The following is a 19,149-nucleotide window of genomic DNA, read 5'->3' on the forward strand; positions in this document are numbered from 1 at the left end:
CTGCCTGCTTTAACAGCTGGTGGTACCTTCATCTTTAAATCAGGGGGTTTGCTCTGACTTCGAACTACGCAAAATCTGATCCCGAGTCAGAAACTAACTCCCCAGGCACAAGTCTTGAAAGACAGATATTTAAAATCAGCCTACTTCTCTGCCTCCTCTTTTTTATTTCTCCCTCTTCTTACTTTAATGCACTGGTGTCAACTGCTAAATTGTACTTATTAATTCAAGATTTTTTCACTTGGACAATGTGTCACTGTGAAGATAAAATCAAATACACACCTGGGTAGCATTAGACAGTCAAGAAGGGTTTTTAAAATATATTCGGTTTTCAAAAGATTATTCAGACACAAAGCTGAAGACTGCTTAAATAAAAATCCAGATGTCGGCAGCCTGTCATCCCCACGTTCTTATTCTTTCTAGACATCAGATGTTCTTGATTTTCCATATAACCAATTTTATTTCCTTCTGTTTTATAGTGCACTTACACAACAGAACTGTACCAGTGAAAACAGGAAAAAGCAAAGAAATGGGAACAAATTAATTATTGCTTTCACGCTTCTAATTACAGTGGGACTTCAGTGGGGAATCACGTGATAGGCAAATAAAAGATCAAATTTAGCCAAACATTGTGCGTGGTGGAATTTTAATATAAGATATAGTTGATGCTGGCTGTATTCTCTTCAGTGAGACTTTTTATTTACTGAAAACAGCCTTGGAGAATTGAAGACCAGAAGTGACCAGCTTCTCTGGTCCTATCAAGCAGATGCCCAAGACACAGGGCATACATCACACACCTCAGGGAACCAGGGAAAGCAGAGCTCTATGAATAGTTTACAAGAGTTTCCATGTGTCCCAAATTGGCACCTGTGGGATGGAGCTGCCTAGATATTCAGCTGTGTCCACAGGAAATTCCCTCTTTACTCACTTCTTCCTACAATTAGGATCTGGATGACCAAACAACCTCTGTACCAGTACTGATAAGGTGAGAAGAAATCCCTCAAAGGAAAATTTCTAGAAGCCAGGAAAATAGCCTGGGGAAGTATTGCAAAAATGCTTCCCTGATTTCTACAGTCTCCCCTTGGTACCCCAGACTGGCCTATGCCAGAGACAGGGTACCAGGCAAGCGAGACCTTTAACGTGACCAGTGGAATTGCCTTAGCATATGTGAACAACACACAAATTAAATGTGCCTTGAGAGCAGCAGATTGGCCACCCTCCTCGAGAGGTAGGAAATACACTTAGATTTTCATCCTGAGACTCTCCATTTGTCTCTTCATAACTACTACCGAACTCTCATTTGATGTTTTGGAACAAGATGCCACCAGAAGGGTATAAATCAATAAAATTATCATGCAGACAGAAAAAAAAAAAACAAACAAACAAACAAAAAAAAAAACCTAAAAATCAGATGACCCTCACTAAAGACAAAAACTGTTACATATAAACAGGAAAAATACACATCTAAGAAATGTGTGGAGCTGTTTGCCAATCTTAGCGCTCTACAGTCTGATGTGAACCAAATCATGACCATCACTGCTGTGCTGTTATTAATTGCTGGCATGGTGATGATGCCCAGGGTCCCCACACCTTCAGTGCTGCTCAGAGAGAGGCAGCAGAGACAGCCTTGTCCAGTGTGTAGAACCACCAAGTGGGGAAACAGAAGGAGACAGCAGCAAAAGAACAAATATTCTGCACAGGTAGTGGACAAATTAAATCAACGGTATAAACATAATGAGGAAAGCAGAGAGAGAAAGCATGAGTAGAGCAGCAACATATCAGTTGGACATCTTCAGAAACGTCTTCCACAACACACATCTAATTGGTGCCCAACTCATTATGCCTCTCTTCCACAAAATGAGCTCCATCCCACCTTACTCAGGCTGACAGCAAACAACCCAGCACACAGAATCATGGAACAGTAGGGGTTGGAACGAACCTTTGGAGATCACCTAGTCCAACTCCCCTGCCAAACAAGGGTCACCCAGAGCAGGTTGGACAGGAACGCGTCCAGGCAGGTTTTGAATATCTCCAGAGAAGGAGTCTCCACAACATCTCTGAGCAGCCTGTAAACTTGGCCAAGTGCTCAGAAGCCTGCATACCCAGTACCCATAAACCACCATGAACCAAAAAAAGGAAAAATCCAGCATCCTGCATATCAGATGAACTGGGGTTTGTGCGGACAGCTTTTCTAGGCATGGTTTTAGCTTACGTGCCAAATCACACTCAAAGATGGCATTTTTGGGGTTTTTTTTCTGGAATTATGTATCTAGAAATAGCAAGAGATGACTGCCAACCTTATGTAAGTGTTTAGGACAGGCAAGGAAGAACATATCTGATGGGAACAAAAGGGAGAAAGTAGCTTTTGAGCTGAGGGGTGATATTTCACAGATGATTTAAACCATTGTACTCTCAACAACTCTCTAATTTAGCTACGCTTGACAGTTGAGCGAAAAATCAAGCTCACAGTACTGGATATTTAATTGCCAAGATCCCAGGGCCAGCTCATTTTTTGTCTGAAACAAATCAGGATTTGAAGGGCTGTAGCACAGTCCTTCCTTAACATTTCAGTCAGAAAACAAATGTACTTGTTGGTTAAGTGGTAGGCTTTGTTCTGGGCTCCCACATGTCAAATTGCTCAGGATCTCTCTACTATTTGAACAAGAAACAAACGTCAGCGACTGCAAATTTGGTCTTGGCTAACATGACTTCTCTGGGAATTTTCCATTTAGCTGAAGGAACAGTCAAAGTCGAAGGGCAAAGGGAATGTATGTCTGTCCAGCGGCCAAATGATTGGAAGAACCAGGGGAACTTCAGCAAACTACAATTATTCTTCTCTTGAGAAGAATTAATTATCCTATGACCCTGCCAGCCAAATATTTTAGCAGGCAAGAGGCAATTGCTAGGAAAACTGTATTACTCACAGTTTCAGAGACAACACCAATTCCTATTTTTTGCCCATAGACTTTCATCCCTCTGAGGCATCACTGACGCTCACCACCATAGAGAAGAGCAAAGCCATGCAGCAGGGAAGAGCTAGAGGATCCATGTGTTCTTGCCCCAACATCTCAGAAATGGAAAGGAGTCCAGCACTGACATCTGGAATGAAAACGTTTTTCCCTGTATTCTGGTCAGTGCTGTCCATACAGAAAATTAGAATTCAGAGGCTCGGTTTCCTAGAAGAATAATGCCACTGACTTAAGCAGATTTATACCAATATTCAGAAGCTGCTTCTTGGGCTCAGTTCACTTTCTGTCCAGAAGGAGAACCTGTCCCATTTTTCTAATGTAAAATCTACAAGGTGGCAGCTGAGTCAAGTAAAGACACTTGGGAATTTCTCTGCAAGAGAGGTGCCTGAGCACAACTGACACCCAACAGCATGAGTAAGGTGACCAAGAACAGGGAGGGGTTTTAGACTGAATCCCTGACTTAACACACCTAAATCCAGGAAAGACGAATGATTTCAGACACACCCTCCTCTTCAGCATTTGTTATCAGCTGGTCTAAGTACCCACTTGCCCCATGTACCAACTACTGAAAATTCCCTGCTTAGCTACTCAGCTGACTTTGTTCCTGGTGGATAAACTCAGAGCCTGTAATATCCTCTTACAGAGCTGGACACTTAAATCCCTTTGTAAGGCTGGACCTGAATTCTTAGAAACTCATCTGGGAGGATCAGCAGTTATTTATCAACCCCATGAATCACCTGCTGTGCCAGGAGCCAAGATGGTGTGTCACCCTGTAATGAGCAAGTTTCAAAGGCAGAAAGTTCACATGATTTATTTTCATTTGGATATTTCATGATTCAATGAAATCAAAGCAGGTTCTAAAGACTGATCAATTTTTCCCTTTTCTTAGGAAAAAAAACAATCTGTGCATTCCTCCATGTTCACTTAGTTATCATCATTCTCTTTTGACAGTTTTTCTTTTTTTTTTTTTTTTTTTAATTTTCACTACATATGGATATGTGAGCCTCCTCTCTATAGCACTTCCCTATTTCTGCTCTTCATTTCCCTTTTTCTTTTATTCTCTCCCTCCAGGCCGCAGTAAGTCAATAGAAGAGAAAAGTTTATCAGTGAATATATGATGATGAATCAAAATCTGTGATTGTACAAATCAATGAATGAAATTCAGTATCAGCAGAAGCAAACCTATTTACATCAATGACCAACTTAGTTCAGATAGATAGAGATCATGATTCAAAAATTGTTTTCTCTTGAAGCAGGCATCGAAGGCATCTGAAAAGAAAATCACTCACAAATGTCCTCAGAGAGTTTACTTCAAATTTCATGTCAAGTCATTCTCTCCTCTGAGAGTAAAAGACCCTACTGCACTTCCTGAAAAGATATATATTAGAGCGATGAATGTGTTAGTACAGCACGATTCTTCATCGCAAGTACAACAAAGCCATGTGGGTGGCATTTGTCTCCCCTAATTCTAGGTATCTACCATGAAAATGGCTCCAGCTTAGCTGATGTCCTTTGTCTGCCTTTTAGTGAATGCATAGTGTGGGCATTTTCAGGATGTGATCACAGTCCTCCATTAAAGACATCTACACTCCATTGGCTCCTTTTACACAAGTATTTAGGCTGCCTAGCCAGAGTCAGCACCTACCTTTCTCTGGAAATCCCAATTGTACGGCTATGAGAGCTGTACAGCTGCCAACTATGTCAGTGAAAGGACAGTTGTTACCCTTTTTTTTGACATTTCTGGGACATGAAATAATAAAGACGAATCTCTTCCAACTGGGACGCCAAAGGGAATTTCCCAGACAACTGCTAAATCAGCCTCCGTCAGGAGCCACATTCTTCTTTCATCCCGATTTACTTGTACCACCAAGTTGACATCAGCGTCTCTCCAAAAGAGGTAGCATTATGGTGTCTTTACCGCTGCCTGCTCTTCTGACACACAGCATGTAGTGCTAGAGAAAGGGTACAGAAAAGTTGGCACTCATCAGGATCATCTTTTGTCTGAAGGCATCTTCCAAAATAGGCATTTCTGTTGCCCAAGCTTATGCTGGAGAGAGAAACCACACGCTCTGCTGCTTAGCAGCAGGCAACTTGAAGCAGCTTTAATATACCAACCAATGTCCCCCTTAGAGCAGCAACAGATGTTAATCAAACAAATGCCAACACACTTTCAGAGCAAGCCATTTTTGTGAGAAAGGGAGTATGAATCCCTTACCATAAAATGGGAGAAAATCTTATGTCTTTCTCCAAACAAAACTTCTCATGTATGTGTAATTTAAACACAGTTGTCTTGTGAAATGGTCGGTTTCTCTGGCAATCCCAGAAAATGCCACCACACTGAGGGTTAAATTCCAATTATTATTATTTTTTTCTGAGTGAATATATTTAGCAACAATTGTCCTTTTGAGTTTCCTGTGCCCAGTGCATCACTGGGAGGTTGACCAATTTTTTTTTTTTCTTCTTTTCTTTCTTTTTCACCCTGCACATTGTGTTACATAAAATAACAAGTCTGCCGGGAATATTGGCCATGACACATCAGTGACTGTGCTAATGAAAGCCTTGGTAGTTCATTACAAACACAAGAGGTGAATAAACCATTGTTATTGCTATAGGAAAGTTTTCAATGTGGATCAATGTTCACTTGGGGGTTTTAATGTGTGGGAGAAATCAGGTCTGATCTTCTACTCCCACAAGCTGCAAAGCTTTACTGGAGCAATGCTGATTGTTTGGTTGTTTTGCCCTTTGTTTTGAGAGAGGCTTTTTTATGTAATTTTCGTGAGTTTTGTTACCCAGATTTCATCATTGCTGTGTGCTCTGTGCTCTGTTTCACCATGGCTCAACCGCTCAGGCTCACAGCTTGTCTTTGGCACAGTCCAAGGTGCTGATTCAACATCAGACACTTCTTTGTAATAGCAAATTTATTTTAACTGCCAAGTGTTATAGGTCACTGGATGTTGAGCCGATATGAAAATAAAAGGGAGACCTTGAGGTGAAACTTGTGACCTATTTCCCAAGCAGGAAAAAGCCTTGAGGTGAACTTTGTCAGGTTTATCACACAACAACAGTCTGTGAAGCGTCAGCTGGACTTGTCAAATCTGTGAGATCACATCGCAGCAGCAAAGTAACTCATCATCTTTATACAGGCTGCAGAAATAAAGCGATAAAGTAACCGTAGGCAGAGCGCTTGTATGCCTTACGGAATGCTGTGCCAGAACTCCACAGTAAATGGAGCATCTTAGGAGCTTACTTAGTCTTTCCTTCATCTCCAATTACACTTACAATCCTCCTGACAGCAGTTTATCTAGGCTGTCTTGAAGATCTTCCTCAAGGCTGGTGATTTTTGTACCCCTTTAGGTGATCAATTCCAGTGCTTACTGCTAGAAAGGTTTCCTAACATCCAAACTTCCCAAATTTCCCTTCTTGCAATTAAAGCCCAATACATGCACCTTGGAAAACAATTTATTCCCTTCCTCTCAAAAATGTGTGAGATTTTTAAAGATTATTAGTTTTATTTTTTCTAGACTAATTAACTTATTTTCTTACAAACTTTCCTTTTTGTCCTCTTGACTTCTGTAAATATAGTTCTTTAACTGGTGTTTGTATGATTATAACACTGTGAATTTTCTCTACAGGATAGCTACCTTTGTACTTCAGACCAGTTTTACACTTCACAAGGTTCATCTTAAATTCTAATCTTGCACCTCCTGTGCACTGCCGCCCCTTCTAACTCAGTAACGTTTGCTACTTTAACACCTGATGCTACTCCATCACTCAAGACATAAACCAATTGAAAATAACACACCAGAAGAAGATCCTAGCAGAGCCACTATCTCAGTAACATCCTCAATTTTGACGATGATCCATTGCTAACTGTCTCTCAGGTGTAGTTTTCCAACAGTCATGCACTTACTGTAGTTTCACAATCCTGGCTGATACTGTCCTTCCATGCTTAGGGGAACAGAAAACTCAAAGTTTGACGAAGGTCAAGAAATAACGTATCTATTGCAACTCACCTACATGTGAGACTTCAAGAAAAGAAAATCCTTAGTAACAGTGGCAGTCATCTCATCTGACTTCAGAGAGCTACCATTATGTTAGTTGCACTTGTTTCCCTTACAGTCAGTGGAAAGAAACAGGCACCTTTGGCACTTGACTCGTTCCATCTGTTAATACATCCACTTTGGATGCATGACACCAGAGACACCATGGACCACGTTGACCACATCTTTACTTCAAAGTAAACTTTGATATATAAAACTATTATGCTTGTCTGTGCCACTAATTATTAGTGAGACCTACCATATTTCTTCAGAAACAAGCGTAGAGCAGGTTGGCACTGGGGAAGCAGTAAGAAGATCTGCCAACATTATCTACTCTGGTTGTAACAAAAACATAAGTTATAACTGGGAATGTATTATAGTCATGTGGGCATTAACTGTTACAGACTGAATCACTTTTCTGGTGGTTGTATTTCAGAAGGAAACACTATATTTAGCCACATGATTATCCAGCACACACACCAGTAAATCTACTGAACCTCAGGAACCTCATGCTGCAGCTACTTTATAAAGTGAGGACTTACATGGCCCAGGTATATAGGCACATGTAGGCAAAATATCACAAAGGTCTTTAGCTAAGATTTGTACTTTTCCACAGTGAGTCTTATACTGATTGCCTTCAGTAGCTTTTGCGCTTTCACAGCCATCACAGAAGAGGACACGGCCATTTGTCACCTATCTGGCATCCTGCAAATCCATTTGTGACCTGCATATAAAAAGGATAGAAGACTCTAAATGCTACTTTACATCAGGAGGGTGGATTTAAAGGAAACACAATGACCTCCACCCTGAAGAAGATCTACCTTTCCTCTGCCATACATCAAGATGACCCACCCCTGAAGGTGTTCAAGGCCAGGTTGGATGTGGCTTTGGTCTAGTGGAAGGTGTCCCTGCCCATGGCAGGGGGGGTGGAACTAAATGATCTTTAAGGCCCTTTCCAAGCCAAGCCATTCTATGATTCTATGATGCAAATCACTCTCAGAAAGCGTCTGTCTTCCTCCACTAGCTGTAGAGGGACCTCAGATGATAAGCTTAAACTCAGTGCTTAACTGCTAGATGGCTTAAGCTAGAAGAAAATAAGCTTGCTCTCAGTGAAGATCTCAGACAGAGAAACTTTATCCAAGCCTCAACTTGTCCGTATTCTTAAGCTCAAGGATTTCTTTATGCTCAAGTGAGTGGAGATGGGGTTGTCTCTAGCATAGCAAAAACACAGCACTGCACATACTACTCCTTCTCTGTGTTCACCGACATGGTCTTCTAAAGCATCTTTGGTAATAAAGCTCTCCTATCAACTGTCTTCTGTCTCTTTTTATTGAAGGTACCACTTGTCTTCCCATTTCTGAATAGTCAGGAATAATACCCATGGACATTTGTGCACCTTTGAAGGCACAGTTTCATCCCTGTCCCTCGGTGGGTACTGTAACATGCTGTAAACATAGTTCAGCCTTTTTCTGAGAACTTTACTTTGTCTTCCTTGGGATCACCAACATCTTGTTGGCTTGTTTTATCTCTAAACAAGAAAATGAGGACACCAGCAAAGACATCAGCATTGGAGCCAATTAATTAAAAGTGAAATAAATATTGTGAGTAACCTTCAACGATCTCCCTGCATGATAACGTTCATTGCGAATATCTTACCATCATTATAACTTGGGATTCCATCTGAAAGTAAAAAATAAAATGAAATAAAAACAGATGGGGAGAGATTAATTATTCCTCGCAGCAGTAATACTAAATAAGTTCGCACGCATGATATGAATATCAATAGGGACCACCATTTTCCTTTCTTACAGAAAAACGCCAATGTGCAGAACCACGGAGTCTGTCTAGAAAGTTTGCCAAAAAACAAATAAGCTAAGTTGTGGAAGAGGCAGTCTGAGATGCACAGCTCAAAAAAAAAAAAAAAAGTCTATAAATTATATTAGGTCCCAGCTTTCTGTCAGAGAAGCAAAGATGAGATCTAGGAAGCATTAAAAGTTTGGGCCTCTCCCAAAGTTTTGTGGTTGTGTAATTCATTGCTTATCTCACCAATAAAGAATGGTCCCTATAATATTCCCTCCTATTTTTCCATCTCTTCCTGATGTTAAAAGGAAATAAGACTCAAGTGTAAAGTGGATGCAGATTTGCACTCTGTAAAGGCATGCTAGCACCTTGCTGTTTGACAATGAGTGTGTTCACACTGATTCACTGATGCTGCATGAGGACCTAAAACAGTGATCCTGGCATAAAATGATCTTTTCTAGTTTGCTGTAGTGGTTTAAAGCATGCCTGTATCTAGTGCCATCCCTGCCCTGGACAGTCCCCATCCCACAGGTAAATTGGGGTCAGGGTCTATCTTCAGAGGAGACTCAAACGTGTTCACAGAGCAGTGACTTAAAATAAACCCTTTGGCTCGGACAGAAATAGATTATGAATGTGCACATCGTGTGGTGGTGTGTCTCTGCTAGCTGGGTAGAAACTTTTCTTTAACGAATGGTAAAAGACAGCCGGAGAGGAACCCGCTATGGCTAATGTGGCATAACAAGAGCTGGGCCACACCCTTAATTTGTGCATTCATTCCCTTCTTTCAATGAAGGCTGAGATAATTATAACCCCCAACAGAGTTTACAGAGTTCTCAGTAATTCCAGACTAAGTATTTATACTCTGCTGTGGAAGTATTGCATCGATTTTTTTTTCTTGCTAAATTCTCAGGAAGTGAATTAAAATAAAAACAAAAACACTGTCATAAGCCATGAGATTCTTTGAAGGAAAGAAGAGGTTCCGAGGTACAAGGTTTGTAAGGCAAAACCTAAGTAAAATCAAGTCAGCTGTAGGCATACAAATTTTAAATCTGAATATGTGTTTATAGGGGGAGTGGCTTAAATGAGCTCTTTTTGAGTGAATTGCAGGAATTTGTAGGCTTTAGAGATTCATCCCTGCTCTGCATTCTAACTTTGCAATGTGGATTACATGGCAGGAAAACCTGAGTGTCTTCAGGGAGGGTGGAAAAATAGGAGGAATGATGACCGTCAATGGCTAAGACTTTCTGAACAAGGAAGAAACAGGAAAAATCTGACAGCTGTCTGGTTCATTTCAAATGGCAGTCCTTTCCCTCACACAACAAGTCTCACTCCAACAAGGCAAAAATCTGACAGCTGTCTGGTTAATTTCAAATGGCAGTCCTTTCACACAACAAGTCTCACTCCAACAAGATTTCTGCCATAATGTGGGGTGGTGTATCACTGGAAAAGGGAGAAGGCTGTGTCAACATTCATCTCCCATTGATGTAAGAGAGGAACAGTTGACTTGCATGAGAGTTGGATCAGATCATCATGGAACTGGACAGAGGCTGACTTTCTTCACATGTAGTGGCTCTCCATCTCCTTTTGCCTTTGCTGGGCAGGAGGGGAGATGGGAATCTCCTCTCAAGTCCCTTCGGTTGGCTTGAAAGAAAGGGGAGAAGCTCTCTGGTCTGGTGGCATCCAGCAGAACAACTCAGGGTTCGACTTTTAGCTTTCAAGGGATTTCCAAGGCAAATATTTAGCCCCCTGCCCCCTCATCAGCTCCAACCTGTGGAAGAAGGAGGCATCTGGGATGGAAATATGTATAATAACCAGTGGTTTCAGAATTTGCACTGAGAAAGATATGTGTCCTGGAAGGATGTGTCTCTGCTCAGTTGGTCATTTGTAATACAGGCGAGCAACAAAAGCTAAACAGTGTTCCATAAACTGTCTTCCCCAGAAATTAATCTATTTTCTCATAATGACTGGAAAAGAAGAGTGAGACTGGATGACTTTCTGTGTTCTGAAAGATGACACAAACAATAGAATTTGGCAGTAAGCACATAGCTTGGACAAGTGGATCAACAGCATGTATGTCAACAGTAGATATGGAGGTTTCTTATGCCACAGAGGAGTGGCATTTCTATTAGCAAATCAGCTGCAGATCTGGATTAGGGTATGATCCTGTTTTCTCTGGTTATCCACCACTATAGATCCAGACAAGTGAACAGCTAGGAGGGGAAAGCTAATAATCAAACAAATGATCATTGCAAAGTTTGGCTCAACTGTGTATGTTTCATATTAGAATTATGCTAGGGTTGAATACGGTGGAAGGAAAAATGTCAGTTTATCTGAGAGAGGAAACCTCAAGGGAAATAAAAAAAGGAACAGCCGGACTTTGTTGCCAGCATACGCAGGCAGTTTTGGCTGGTAATATTGTTGCACAAATTGCCTGAGATGCAAACATTAGCTGACGCTCAGTAGGTCTCGCTAAATAGCTGCTCCCAAAATTAAGAGCGCACTGACCCTCTGGGAATACTAAGCATGTCTTCCAGACTACAGTCCTTTAGTGCCATATAGATATAAGACTAGACATGGCTTGGGTGGCCATCATTCTGTAATATTATAGAGGTGATCAAATTGTTATAACCATTTTGGCTTTCATGGACAATGGATTGCAATGGCTGAAAAAAGCAGTTCCCCCTTGTCCAGCTGAGACACCATGACAGAGACTGGGACTGACACAGACCATGATTCAAGTTATTTAAAATAATAGTTATACCAAATGTACCCCTCACTCTTTCTTCCGCTCTCTGTGCAATGCGAGGAGCCTGAAATGGGACTGAGATGGGCAGTAAATATGCAAACTGAACAATTTCACACAAATTAAATGCTTGTGCTTCAATAATATTTCTGATGTAAAGTTTTCCAAAGGATTGGCCGTTTGTATTATTTTGTTTACATTTGATGTCTTCTACTCCTAAAAAGCGAGGGATGATAGGGATGTATTGTGGACATAGAAAGAAGTAAAGTAGATGGTTATCTCTAAAATATCTCCTGCCATCTGGACAGCCTGAACATCCAATAAGATGTAAGATTTGGATAGACATTTCTGCTGCCTCATCCTATCCCAAAACATAATTGAACTCAAACACTTTGAGGTGTTAGAATGCTAGTGTTTATTTTCATTTCCTGTTTTCATCTACCAGAGAGCCACATATGAAGCCTGTTACAGATTTCTCCTGTCTTCTCAAAGATATGGGGATAATAGTTCCAAGCAGAGACATTGGGACAGCTTAAGGTTGTTAACCAGGAGTTGTTTTCATCGGATGGCATTGTGCCTTAGCCTTCCTTGCAACAAGCCAAAAAAAAGAAGGTTCTTAGGATTCATAATGAAAGATTTGTTTTCCTGCCCTGGATTGTATTTGCAGTTCTCCTTTGAACTCTCTCCATTGTTTAGATGTCTCTTCTGAAATGTGTGCTCCAGAGCTGGATACATCATTTAACAAATGTTTTAAATGGTGTAATTTATAGAGGCAAGGTCACTTCCCATCTTCTACTGAATGTTCTCCATATACATCCAAAAGTTGCACTGGTCTTTTTTTGGTAATAGTTCACATTGAGACAGTTACCGATGCTTCACTTGCTACTTGCCAGGTAAATTTCTCCCCTCCCACACATAGAACCTGCAGCCTTGTCTCCCAGGCACTTTACCTTCACTTTGCCTGTATTAAAACAAATTTGACCGAACTGTAAATATTTAGTCATTCCTGTCCTATTGATTATTTACTTACCTACCTTTGTTGTGATACCAGAAAACTGAACTCACAAAGATATTATATTCTCATGGGGTGGTTCCAAAGCATTATACAGCTTTGACCAAGACTATCTTTGGCTTTTTCTCTCTTAGGTGCTTTCCTGAAACCCCAAGAACTTGAAAGATGTCTGGAAAACAAAGTCATTGGTTGACATAATAAAATACTTCCAAAAGGGCCTCTTGTGCTGACCTCATGATCTTGTTTATTCATGATGCAGAGTCCTTCATTTTCTTATCAGGGGAACAGACAACTGTACTGCTGTTGGCTCATAGAACAATGTTCTGTTTAGTCTTTCTCTTTTTTAATATATACTCTTTATTATTTTAAGACAAGGTTAATTTGTCTTTCCTACCCACTTCTGGAGGCCTTTTTAGTTCTGTCTGACATTTGCTGAGTTCAAACAATTAAAAAATTAAACAATTTCTCAGTTCTCTCCTCTGTATCCATGTCTGTACCTTTTCCTGTGGCAGGTTCTTGCAGACGGCTCTCTTCAAATGTTTTATTTGTTACTTCAGGTTTTGAAGATAGACTTTGGTTTTTCCAGCTCCCCAGTTCCTAATGTTTGAATGTTCCACAGTCTCCCTTTATTGCTTGACTCTTTTGCATTCGTGTGCAATCTGCAGCAGTATTGGGAAAATCCAAAAAACTCCACATCATCCTTTCACACTCTTTGCAAGGTAGCCAGCAGTTCATGGACACCTGGACTCTTTGGTTCCTTCAGGATTATCAACATGAATAGAAACACTTTGACTCATCCAAAAGTTTCCAAAATTTTCTTTATGAATCTTTGTGCCAAAAGCTATAGCTACCAATCAGACTTGCAGAACAAGCAACTGGTGAAATTACTTCTCTGGCTCACCGCACTGTGTCCACATGGTTCAGAGAGTGGGTGGGGAATGGCCAGGGTTCCCGGCTCACAATCCTGTCCTTCCATGTGCTCAGCAATACTCTAAAACTCTCCAGCAATGTGAGTGTTATGGGTTTCACTCATGGTAAGGACAGGAATCGGGGCACTTGAGAGCTGGGGGCTCAGGGTCTCACAAACTGAAACTGTTGATCTTCTAAACGTTCATTTACATTACTTTTTCCAGGACAAAAACTCAGAGTGGCTCACTCTAACCATAATATCCATGAAAGAAGGGGAGAATAACACATAATGCAGAGTCGTAAGTAATAAAGATCTTTTATACTTACAGGAACTTTTGCTTGCACAGTGGTGGGTACTGAATTGCCCAGAAAGCACATACACTGCCAATTACTTAAAGTCTTGATATCTTTGGCAGGATGGCATAAATAATGTTTCTCCTAGAATAACATGTTCTTGAACTGTTTCTCCAGTGTATTTTCTGCGCATATGTTTCCCATCAGTAGCAGACAGGGAAGTCTAACTTGAGAGCCCTCGTATATCCAGTTTACAGAGGAGAAAAGGAGAAAACGGAAAGATTTCTAAAATTGGCTTTGATTCTAATTTGAGAACTTTGTGATCTGATTCATGCTTCTTTACAATTGGTATGTGTTAAAGGACATGAAGCCTGTGCAAGACTTTTGATGCTTTAGGACTACATCCCATACCTGTCATCTCTGAGAATTTGATAATTCTGTAGGTTAGGAGTGAAGCAAAATATTAAACACGATTATCATTGCAATATAATTATAAAATAAAATAAAGAACCCCTCTACATCAGTCACTGTGAGTTAATCCCATCTTAAGTGGACGTGGAGGTAGAAAAATGCTGCTGGATTAGCAAGTTTGTATCAGGATCACACTGCATGAAAACTTCATATTGCCCAATGAATTTAGACAGCAGTCAGTGGACTCTGGGGAGTCAGTCAGCAGACCAGTACGTGGTGCAATTCTTCTGCCTAAACATAAGTCTCTGACACCACTTCATGCATTGCAACGTCTTTCCTAGCCTTCAGCAGCTACATCAGAAATATGGAGTCTCCTTGTGCTGTCTCTCTGTCGTATCTGACAGCCTTACGTGGATATCTCAGCTACCCAATGGTGAAGAGTTTCCTAGCTTAACAGGCTAACTAATGGTGTCTTGGAATTTAAACCCAATGCCCAGGCATACGAAAGTTGTGTGAGTCCCCTGTATTGACAATAGATAAAGATTGACATGGTCAAAAGGTGATGCACCCTGTCCCAGTAGTGTCCGAAAGAGGTGACACAAACCATTGTTTGGAAGCACCAGCTTCTCCCTAGAGAGGAACCTGCTCCTTCCTTTTCAGATGGCTAAAGGTGAGGCGAATCTCAAGCTTTACATCACACTCAGTGAACATTTGTCCAATACTGTTTCTCTTACCAGGAGAGGATGGAACGTAACTCAGCCATAAGGAATCACTTCAGCCTCACCTAATTCCCTTTGGAAGCCTCTCCAACACACACGCAGGCTTGTGCTGGCACTCTCCACCTCGACAAACATACAGGACTGACACAATCTCATTCCAGGGTTGGAAACATAATTAATGGTGTGTCAGAATGACTCACATCACCACTTACCTCATGTTTCCCCTTCTACATCTTAACTCTGCACGGTCTCATTTCCCAGCTGCCACCCCTGTGCAGACCTGTCCACTCTGAATTCTCATCCTGCTCAGTGTGGCTTCTTCTCTTCACCTCCCTTTGAGGAACTAGAGATAAGCTGCAAAGTTCCATAAGGAATAGATACATTTCCATGTTATTGGGAAAGACTCTTACATCATTAGCCATCCCATCTTACTCCAGTTAAAATATTGTTGGAAATTACTTTTTCCATCCTTCCACAGAAGGGCAGGTGTCATTTGGGCTCTCACCATCTTGTACCTTTTTTCTCAGATATTAACCTATGCAACCTTACCTTGCTACTGCACATCCTGAATTTTCCTCCGTCTTTCCTTCACTGGGAGCTATTGGTATGTCACCTTTCTCCTCTGATCCCTCGCCTCACTCCTTTTCTGTCATATGAAAAAAGCTGCTTGTTTTCAATCTCAGAGCCTTTCATGGAGGATAATTATCTTATTTTCATTCAGCAGACAGTGAAGAGAAACCTCTTTATCTACTTGTTTCATTTTGAAGGGATCTCTTCTTAGACTTCTTTCCAGGTTACATTTTACACACTCAAAAAAAAAAATAAAATATGTGTCTATGTTGTTCTTTACCCACCTCTTCACAGAGTCATAGAATGGTCGAGGTTGGAAGGGACTGCTGGAGGTCATCTTGCCCAACGGCCCTGCTCAAGCAGGGCTATCTAGAACTGGTTGCTCAAGACCATGTCTAGCTGGCTTTTGAATATCTCCAAGGACAGAGAGTCCACCGCCTCTCTCTTTAAAACAAGTTTTCACTGTGAAGCCTGCATGAGAACAGGTAGCTTGTGCTGAGTTGTGAGACGGCCATCCAGAGTAGCTATGTAAGAAAGAAGCCATCTTGTCATTTTCACAGCTTACTCTGCTCCATGAGGGATGGTTCAAATCTCTGTGGCAGCAATATCAGCAACGTGTGTCTCAGTATTTTGTTTGGCTCCCCATTTCAAAGGGTCAGTAATTGCCAGAAGCCATGGGAATATGATCTCTCATAATCTCAATTCATGTAATACACACCTCAGATGTTACACAAGCTAGGATTTTAAAGAAAGACCTAACAGCGCAATACTGTGATTGAAATATGTCTCCATGCATTCTTATTTTGCTCTAGGAATACACTGTTCTGTTATTGGCAGCCCTATAATCTCTCTTTGAAGACCAGCTAAGAAATCATGAGATGTTCACATCTTAAACCACACATCCCAAAAAGTCTGCAAAAAGAAACAAACCTACATGTTGAAAAAAGCTTTAACTACGTCAAAATCTGTGCAATCACTAGGGTCTCCATGATTTTGTCTTTGCTTTTTTTTTTTATTAATGGCTGTTTCTGGTGGTTTTCAGCTCAAGAAATCAGAAATCTCAGCGTTCATATCTACATGTAAACCAGGTGCCTACAATCCCCTTATATTCAGAAGAGATCTGGGGTTTAGAATCATCGAACCATTTAGGTTGGAAAAGACCCTCAAGATCATCTAATTCAACCATCACCCTAACACTGCCAAAACCACCACTAAACCACATCCCTCAGCACCACATCTATACATCTTTTAAATACCTCCAGGGATGGTGATTCCACCACCTCCCTGGGCAGCCTGTTCCAATGCTTGACAACCTTTTTGGTGAAGAATTTTTTCCTAATATCCAGTTACTTTAATATAGGCATCAAGGTGGCATAATTCAAGGTGGCATGTCAAGGGCATTTGAGATTCCTTCTCCCACCCCATAACCAGTTGCCGGTACATAAATTTGTAGATTCTCTGTAATGGTCACCATTTCCCTGTAGATTCATCTCCGGCAGCATTAGCCTCTTTAGGTAATAGACCTTTTGGATCTTTAGGTAATGGAATCAATTAGTAAAACCAATGGAGTATAATGACTTTTAAAGCTTATGTTGTAGAAAATACATTTATTTGACCATTCAAATTACTCTCTACCCTCCACTGATTATATTGATGGTACAGTCACAGATTGCAATGGGAGATGGGACACAGTTCCATGTTCATATTTAGCTGTAAACATCTATGTGTCCTAATCTCTGAGGTGAAACCCAGCACACATTCCTAGACAACTTGATTCATAGTATGCTGTCTGTGACACAGTACATTTCCTGAGAAGGCACAGTTTTAAATAACAGCTGGAAAAAAAAATATGTAGAAAAAAAACCCCAACAAATATTTGTCACATTTTGTGCAGGATTTTTTTTTTTTTTTTTTTGGAAGCAGAAGGTTTGGAGACCTTCCAAAGAAAGTGTAATCGGTATATATTAGGTTTTGTTTAACAGCCAAAAGTTACGGATTATTCCAATTATATACGAAACTGGAAAAGTCATATTGAAAGGTTCAGTTTATTTCTTGCTCCAAGAAGCTTCTTAGAAATAATATCTGGATGCAAAAATGAAGTAAATAAATGCATTCACTTCAGACTGTTATGAGTCTCTTTTAATTGTAATGTTTGCATATCGATCGTATACTTGCTTACTACAGTATTTTTATACTGCTCTGTCAAACCTGAATTTCGATCTCTTAAATGTGAAGAGTTATTTACTATGCTTGAAAAACTGTTCCATGACCTGACAGATCTCACTATTATAAAGTTGTTCATTAGACTAAATTTAAATTACTAATTTCTTCTATTTTGTTCCATCCTCCTGGTAACATTCCACAGCATTAACAGTGCAGAATCCCTTTTCCCTTTCTGCTGCATTTATCACTCTCATTACTTTAAGATTGCTCTCAGGCCCCTCAGCCATTGTTGGGTTAGGTTAGTTATAAAACTTCCTATTTTTTCATAAATCTTAACGCTTTCACAGGCCCCTGTTTCTCTGAATTCATTCCAGTCTGTCTCCATCTAGATGTTTTACATTTAGAATACTGTCAGTCACAACAGTTTTTCCAGCCACAATATGTCATATGTAAGTATTAAGAAAAAATCTTTCTGTGGATTGCCTGTTTGTATTTTAAGATTATGATGTTGTTATTTCCTGCACACTTAGCATCTTTCATTGTTTGACAAACATGATAAGTCTAAGTGTCTAAGTTCTGCTTGCATGGGTTTTAAATCAAGTGGTCTCTTCTGTAAGGAGCTGTATCTATTCTGAAGAGAAATGAGAGGTTCTGCATAACGTTTTCCATCATGGATTTACAGTGCTGTTTGGCAAAGTAATATGCCAGTTATTCATAAGAACGAAAACACAGTGAACTCAAAATATCCAGTCTATTTTTTTTTTCTTACCACAGGTTAAAATTAGAATAAAATAATCGGCTAGATATAAACTTGGTGAACTTACAGTTTCCAGCTGCATTTTTCCTTTACCACCTGAAAATGTGAAGCTAACTGCCCCGGGTCCCATTTTGAACCTGTTTACCCAGATGTAAATAAGCAATAACTCTGTTGGAACTGAGAACATATAGAATGTAAGAACAGTCAGTTGGGACCCCTAGGTGATATTAATGGCCAGCATAGATTTTTCCAGTACAATAAATGGAAATGATCCAAGAGAAGAAAACAATGAAGCTATCTATGGTGGTGTACTACGAAAGAATAGCAGAGAAAAAGCATTGTCGTTGGAGAAAGCAGCTGGAGTTGTAAGGCTACCCTTCTTGCAATGTAGCTGTGATGCTGTAATCAATTCTCTTAAAACCAGACCATTAATGAATGGGCTATTATACAGCAACTTACTCCGAGGCCTGGTTCTTTTCCAAGCTATTGTCAGCTTCCCCCTGCCTGCGGTGTGAGCACGTTGGCCCTGGGCCTTTGATTCAAGCCTAAAAGCACTCTTCAAAGATGCTCCTTCCCAGTGCCGTTCTCCCAGAGACTACACATTGCAGATTCACGGGTGGTTGTTCTGCCACTGACCGCAGCAGGCCATGGTCTACAGCAAAGCCTGTATTCGGAGCGATCAAACAACACATAGGCTTTCTTTAGGGCCACACCACAGCATGCAAATAATATACTACGGCCTTCCTCGCTATGTGGCAAGCCCAC

Source organism: Charadrius vociferus, unplaced genomic scaffold, assembly GCF_000708025.1.
Source record: "Charadrius vociferus isolate BGI_N301 unplaced genomic scaffold, ASM70802v2 scaffold1012, whole genome shotgun sequence".
NCBI lineage: Eukaryota > Metazoa > Chordata > Aves > Charadriiformes > Charadriidae > Charadrius > Charadrius vociferus.